Raw genomic sequence first — 7,815 nt, forward strand, 5'->3', positions numbered from 1 at the left:
CACTCTCCTTCTGTTGTGTAAGCCGCCTCTCCACGTGTTCAGACACATCAGAACAGTTTCCTCCCGGAGCCTCCTGACCATCCCCTGTGGCGTGGTGCCCTGGCCTCTGTCATCTGGCACCCACTCTCTCCTCTCAGTTGGCTCCTGCTGCCTGGGCCCCAACTTCCTCTATGTGGCTGCCCCTCGTTTTACTCACGCCTGGGAGGCAGAGGTTGCGGTGAGCCAAGATCGTGCCATTGCATTCCAGCCTGGGAGACAGAGAGAGACTCTGTCTCAAAAAAAAAAAAAAGTATATATATATATGTGTGTGTGTGTGTGTGTGTGTGTGTGTTTTGCCCATGGCACAGTTCCAAGAGGTCTTGGGAACATGTTTCCCTCCATGGCCTTCTTTTTAATTAATTAATTTATTTTGGAGACAGAGTCTTGCTGTCACCCAGGCTAGAGTGCACCTCCCAGGTTCAAGCAATTCTCTTGCCTCAGCCTCCTGAGTAGCTGGGACTACAGGGGTGTGCCACCACACCTAGCTAATTTTTTCGCATTTTTAGTGGAGACAGGGTTTCACCATGTTGGCCAGGCTAGTCTTGAACTCCTGACCTCAAGTGATCTGCCCACCTCAGCCTCCCAAAGTGCTGGGATCACAGGCATGAGCCACTGTGCCCAGCCATCTACTCCTATTTAAGAAAGGGGCAGCAAACAGTGGCTTAGACACCCTGTGCCACGTGCAGGGTTCATCCGTGTGGGACTCACATAAGAGGACCAGCTGGACGGTTTTCCTGGGGGAACTGCTGATGTCACTATCTTTGGGTCTTTTCTCTTGAGTTGCTCGGATTATTGGAAAAGGATGTTACAAGGCCGTACAGAGGGCAGCTGAGGAGGCAGACCAGGTCTGGTGGAAGGCGAGGTGGCCCCCAAAGATGTCCCAGCCCTTATCCCTGGTAGCTGGGAAGATGTTATGTTACAACACAAAAGGAAATTTGCAGGTGTAATTAAGGTTACGAACCTTAAAATAGGGAGGGAGATCATCCTAGACATGGATAGTGGGTCTGGTCTAGTCCCATGAGCTGTAAGAGCAGAGGACTTTCTCTGGCTGGAAGCAGAAGAGAGACCAGGACGAATGGGAAGCCAGAGAGTTTCCAAGTGTGAGGACTGGACAGGCCGCTGCTGGCTCCGAGACGGGGGCCCATGGGCAAGGACAGAGACAGGCCTCTACTTGCTAAGGCTGGGCCCTGGCTGACAGCCAGCCAGGGAACAGGGACTTCAGTCCTACAGCCACAGAAACCAGATCCCACCAACCACCTGCACGGACTCAGAAGGCAACTCACTTGCAGAGCTCCAGAAAGGACACCCACCCAGCAGGCACCGGGCCCCTCCAGCCACCCTCGGGCATGCGGGGCTGCAGCCAGAGAGGGACACAGGGCTGGGCTTGGGCCTGTCAGACCCTCCCCTCCACAGTCCGAGTGACCTGGCCAGTGGCAGGACAGAGGCCTGAGATGTGATGCCGTTCAGGGAACTGGGAGGGCCATGGAACCGGCTGGGGCGCTGGCCGACGGTGATGGGCGTGTGTGTGAGAACCTGAATGGATGAGGGTGGGTGGGTGGGTGGCGGGGTGGAGGCAGCCCCCTCCCCCACTGTTTACTGGGGTGTGACTTGAGCGCCCCGCAAGCACAGGCAGTGCCTCAGCCGCTTGCTCTGTGAGGGGCCGACCGTGCCCACCTGCAGGCCCACTGTGTGCTGGGCACCCTGAGCCCTGCGTTTCCAGTGGCTGCAACTCTCCCACAGGTGACATGGTGGATGCTGCTCTCCTCTGTGTGAGGGAGGAAGCGAGGGGACTGTCATGGCCCAGGAGCCTGTTCACCTCCAGGAGTGGCTCCCAACCCCAGGCTCCTTCCAGCAAACCCTTGGAAAGGTCATAGAGCCTGGCTGCCCCAGGCCCTGAGGGGCAGAGGGTGGGGGACGGCAGGGTGGACAGGGCCCCTTGGGCCATTCTGAAGGGTTCAGGGCTTCACCTGGGAGGGTCTGCGCTGCGGAGAGGTAGAAGCCCCTGTGGCAGGAGGAAGGGACCCTCAGGGCTCCCAGCCAGGGAAGGGGTGGCTCGAGTCATGTGGAGACCGTGGGCTTGGGATGCTCAGGCGTCCGGGATCGGGAGGGTCTGCAGGCTCACTGGCTGCGGGTGGAAGGTGAGGGCCTCCAGAGTGGCCTGAGCAGCTTGGTGGGTGCCGCAGGGGCTGGGCGGGCCTGGGGTGAGGTGAGGAGGTGATGGGGGAGGCAGCTGGAGTGTTGAGCTGCAGGGGCCCGTTTGAGGGACATGGGTCCCACAGGAGCGTCCACTGGACTTAGGCGTCCAGGCAGTGATGCCTTGTGCCTGGCTCCAGCCCTGGGTGCCTGGACAAACAGGGGCCTTCCCAGGCAGGGCGTCGTGGTGTAGACAAGGGCAGCCAAGCGTGCGACGAGGACAGCCACAGGGCTGCGGAGAGGAAGTGAGAGCTTGTGGGAGAGGTCGTGTCTGGTGCGGGGGCAAACGGGGCCCCAACAGCCCAGGAGCGGGCCTCAGGGCACAGGTGGGTTCTCAGCCTGGCTGGGCGGCACCCTCTCTGCCCAGCGCCCCTGCAGGACCCCGCCACCCTGGTGGGACCAGCATACATGTCAGGCAGAGGGAAGCCGAGGAGCCCCTGATGTCTGGCTGCCGTCGTCTGTCTGTCCGTGCTGGGCTGCAGCTGGTGTGACCTCCACTGTGCTCGTTTTCGGCGAGACCAATGACTCAGGCGAGCAGAATGATAAAAACCACAAACAAGGAACGCGGACGGGAGTGGGAGGGAGCAGAAGGCACGTGGTCCTGTGTAAATCCATCCCAGGACGCAGTGCAAACAATGGTCTCTGAGCCCACGTAACCACGGAGAGCGGGACGTTCTGGGATCAGTGGGGAGAGTTAGCTCCTTCCCGAGCCAAGCAGCAGCTGTGTGAGGGAGGGTCGCAGTTATTTATTTTTGAGACAGAGTCTCGCCCTCTTGCCCAGGATGGAGTGCAGAGTTACGATCACAGCTCACTGCAGTCTCGACCTGCTAGGCTCAAGCAATCCTCTGGCTTCAGCCTCCTGAGTAGTTGGGACTATAGGTGCATGCTTTCATGCCCAGCTAATTTTTTCCCCCCAGTTTTTTGTAGAGATGGGGTCTTACTATGTTGCCCAGGCTGGTCTTGGACTTCCGGGCTTAAGAGATCCTCCTGCCTTGGCTTCCCAAAGTGCTGGGATTACAAGCATGAGTTACCATGCTCAGCTGGGGAGGGTTGCAATTTTTATTTTTATCTTTATTTTTTTGAGATGGAGTTTCACTCCATCGCCCAGGCTAGAGTATGATCTCGGCTCACTGCAACTTCCACCTCCTGGGTTCAAGCGATTCTCGTGCCTCAGCCTCCCGAGTAGCTGAGATTATAGGCACCCACCACTATGCCTGGCTAATTTTTGTATTTTTAGTAGAGACAAGGTTTCGCCATGTGGTCCAGGCTGGTCTCAAACTCCTGAGCTCAAGCGATCCCCCTGCCTCGGCCTCCCAAAGTGCTGGGGTTACAGGCGTGAGCCACCGCGCCTGGCTCTCAGGTGATTTCCTAATGCTGCATTTTAAGAGAGAATTTGTTCCTGGGAAAGGCTGTGTGTGTAAGACAAACCCCCGTCTTTCACTCCTCTCTCTTTGCTGACCCGATTCCTCTTGGCGCAGAGGTTCGGAAACATCCCCCGGCACTCACTGGCTTCATCTCAAGAACAAAAGTACAATAAGCACATTTTCCACACCACTGCCTGAGCCCTCAGTCCAGCCTCCACCGGTTTCCACCTGGTCCTTGGATTGTCGTTATCACCATTTTCTTTTTTAATCAATAGATCCAAAATGTGTTTTGTTAAACAAATATTAACTAACATCTTTCATATACAAAGCACTCATGCAAAATGATTACATAATAAAACACAAAAGCTGAAGGATGACTGCGCCGAGAACACACACTAAACTCACACACACACATCTGCGCACTCAGGCAGGGGGAATGGGCACACCAGACGGGACCGGCCACCCGCCCTGCGGCTGAGGGAGCCTGCCGGCAGGGTCCAGCACTGGGCGCAGCGTCCTCCCTGAGACACCTGTGGCTGCTGGGCCCTAAAAGCATCAGATGGAAAGCTCGGGAAGGAGTCCCAGTGAGGCCTGGGGTTGGACGGTGCTGGGGAAACCCACGTTCACACGTTCGGAGTTAGAGGGAGCCACCTAGGGCTGCCTTTCACTCACCCTCTGTGTGAAATGGGAATATAACCTGCTGGGAGGGTTTCTGGAAGAGGGAATGACCACACAGCAACCGGCCGAGTCCAGGCCCCAGCCTGGAGCAGGCCCTCCCAGTGTGGGAAGTTCGTTGATGTTTTTTTCTGAGACAGGGTCTCGCTCTGTTGCCCAGGTTGGAGTGCAATGGCACAATCACAGCTCACTGCAACCTCTGCCTTCCTGTGCTCAAGTGATTCTCCCACCTCAGCCTCCCACGTAACCGGGACCACAGGCACGTGCCACCATGCCCAGCTAATGTTTGCATTTTTTGTAGAGACAAGGTCTTGCTATGTTGCCCAGGCTGGTCTTGAACTCCTGGGTTCAAGCGATCTGCCTGCCCCAGCCTCCCAAAGTGCTGGGATTACAGGTGTGAGCCACCGTGCCTGGCCCCAGTGTGGGAATTTCCTATGGACACTGCTACAGATGGAACTGTGACATCACCAACCCCATCTTCAATATTCCTATCCCCTGAGTGACTGTATTGGCGATAAGGCGTTAGAAGACCACAGGGGAGGGCCCTTCCACAGGAAGAGGAACAGATACCGGAGAGCTCTCTCTTCCCCTCTGCACACACAGAGGAAGGCCATGTGGGAGGGGGGCCACCTACAAGCCAGGAAGAGAGGCCTCACCAGAAACCAACCGTGATGGCGCCTTCATCTTGGACTTCAGCCTCCGGAACCGTGAGAAAATAAAATCTGTTGCTGAAGTCCCAGTTGTGGGATCTTGTCATAGCAGCCTCCCCTCCCGGAGACTGACCTGCACATCTTCCCCTCCCCTCCCCTCCTCTCCCCTCCCCTCCCCTCCTCTCCCCTCCTCTCATGTCCCCTCCCCTCCACTCCCCTCTCCTCCCCTCTCCTTCTCTTCCCTCCCCTCTCCTCCCCTCCCCTCCTCTCATCTGCCTTCCCCTACCCTCCCCTTCCCTCTCTTCACCTCCACTCCCCATCCCCTCCCCTCTACTCTCCTCTCCCCTCCCCTTCCTTCCCTTCTCCTCCCCTCTCCTCTCCTCTCCTCTCCTCTCCTCTCCTCTCCAGGCACAGGCTACCCGAGGCTAGAGATGAGACAGGAGGTTGGGGCGAGTGGGAGCAGCCTGTGAGATCCCCTGGAGAGGCCTCAGTGGGGCTGAGAGAGGAGCAGAGGTGGGAGTAGGCACAGGGCCCTACAATTGTAGGAGAACTCCAGGCTCCCCGCTTGGCTCAGCTGATCCTCCACCCCCAGTCCATCAGCAGAGGCCCGTCTTCCCCTCTCATCTCATCTCCTGGGTACTCCAGCTGGCTGAGCAACAGCCCTACCCCCAGTGCCGGGCCTTTGCACACGCTGCCGCCCCCATCCCCGCTCCTCCTGCTCTATTGTGGCAGCGTCTCCCCAAAAATGCAACCCCAGGGCCCTGCCCTCAGAAGGCCTCCTGGACCGCCAAGCCCTCATGTGGCCCTGCTGTCCATCCCTGCAAGCCTCCATCCCTGAGCCTAGACCCTGAGTCCGGCCCGACGAGGATCTGGAGAACATGACATCACAGCTGATACAACAGAGTCTCCGATGACCCCACCCAGGCAGAGACCTCGGATCTCTGTGGAAGGACGAGGTCTGGAGAGCAGCCCCTCCTCTGGGAGGGAATCCCGGGGCAGCCGTGCCTGTCCCCTGTCCCCCCACCCCCCGCAGGGCTGGCCCCAGCCTCTGTCACACCCTTATCTACTCCTGCTGGCATTGCCTGACAGTGGCGGCGAACCGGGCAGACACGAGCAGGCACCGTCTGTGTCCACTACACACTCCTGCTGATGCGGTGTGGTGAAGACAAGTCTGCCCAGACACAACACCACAAGGCAGGAAGCACAGAGGTGGGGGGACCCTGGGGAGGGCAGCCTAAGCCCAGCAGGCACCTGCTTCTGCCGCTGCCTCACTCTGCGGCCCTCGGGCGTGGCTATTGCGGCTGCTGCCCCTGCTGGAATCCCCAGTTCTAGCCATTCTCATTTCTGGGCCTCCAAGGTCATTCATCAAACATATTTGTCTCCACAAATATCCAATGTTTAATACTCTCTGTATTTGCTTCTAATTCAGGCATCATAAAATTCTGAACTTGCTATGTAGAATATGAAATTGCTAATGGAAGATTGTTTATTAAAAAAAGACAAGAAATTTTTAAATTTCTGGCACAGGTAAGCACTCATATATGTTGAATGAGTGAATGTAAGGCCAATAGAATATAATAATTTGGGATCAGATTATTAGGCTATCTAAAATTTACCACGAATCCAGTTCGTGAAAAAGTGTTAGTGAAATAATTATATTGACTTAACCACAACTTTAAAAGTCCATCATTGGGCTGGGCGCGGTGGCTCATGCCTGTAATCCCAGCATTTTGGGAGGCCAAGGCGCTGGATCACCTGAAGTCAGGAGTTCGAGACCAGCCTGACCAACACAGAGAAACCCCGTCTCTACTAAAAATACAAAATTAGCGGGACGTGTGGCATGTGCCTGTAATCCCAGCTACTCAGGAGCTGAGGCAGGAGAATCATTTGAACCCAGGAGGCGGAGGTTGCAGTGAACCGAGGTTGCGCCATTACACTCCAGCCTGGGCGACAGGGTGAAACTCCATCTCAAAAAAAAAAAAAAAAAAAAAAGTGAATCAATGTTCAACTATCCATGAATTTATCCAAATATTTTCTAATTTATATTATAGTTTCAGACTAGAAATTTTAGAAATAACAATTCTCAAATGTTTATATTATAATGCAAAAACATACTTCTGTTCAAAAACTGCCTTCTTAATATCATTCCTCTAGTTCATGGCAGTAGCTGCTCCAGACAGCCTGCCACTGCTGCAGCAGGGAGGTGCCACCAGGGCTACACGCTCCATGGAGCTGGCAGGAGCCCTGCCCCTTCTGAGTTGCAAGCCTGCAACTTCTGCAGCCACCCAAGTTGTGGCTGCAGATCTGAGCCTTCCTGTGCTCTTTCGGGGCAAGCAGGTAGGAGCCCTGTTCTCCTGGGTGCCGCTGCAGCCACCTAAACTGTGGCTGCAGACCTGGGCCTCCTGCTCCAGAGAACAGCCAGGAGCCCTGCCTCCTCTGGATGCACCTGCAGCCACCCAAACTGGTGGCTGCAGCTTCAGGCATCCCTCCACTCTTAGGGGCCTGGGAAGGCTCCCCCTGCCCTCACAGGCTCAAAAGTACCTGCCCCCACTGCCTGGCTTCTCCCTACTGTTGGCTGTCAACACCCACTCTGATCTCAGAGTAAAGTTGGGCTGAGCAGGGGCCATCAATGGCAGTGGGAGGCAGATTCCTGGGCAGAAGCAGGGGGGTACCCGATAAGACCCCACTTTCAGACCAGGGAGGGCCTGAAGGCTGAAGGCCGGGCTGTCAGATCCACAGACCAGAGTGGGGACCTGTGGTACCTCTTTTGGGTGCCCATGCACCAACTGGAATGCATTTCCTCCTCTCTGAGGTCCATGAACACCCCAGGCTCAGCCAGAGCAAGGCAGAGGATGGAGAAACAACTGGAGACTGGATGACCAGCTGCAGAGAGG

General features: G+C 56.3%; 1 long non-coding RNA gene across 1 annotated transcript; it reads left to right on the forward strand.

Moving 5' to 3' along the window:
• Window positions 1-6,161: 6,161 nt before the first annotated feature.
• LOC131382024 (uncharacterized) lies at window positions 6,162-7,815 on the forward strand. The gene is made up of 3 exons (XR_009211174.1): window positions 6,162-6,448; window positions 7,076-7,258; window positions 7,734-7,815. It is a non-coding gene; the product is annotated as an uncharacterized LOC131382024 (long non-coding RNA).

This window comes from Hylobates moloch, unplaced genomic scaffold (assembly GCF_009828535.3).
Source record: "Hylobates moloch isolate HMO894 unplaced genomic scaffold, HMol_V3 SCAFFOLD_19, whole genome shotgun sequence".
Classification (NCBI taxonomy): Eukaryota; Metazoa; Chordata; class Mammalia; order Primates; family Hylobatidae; genus Hylobates; species Hylobates moloch.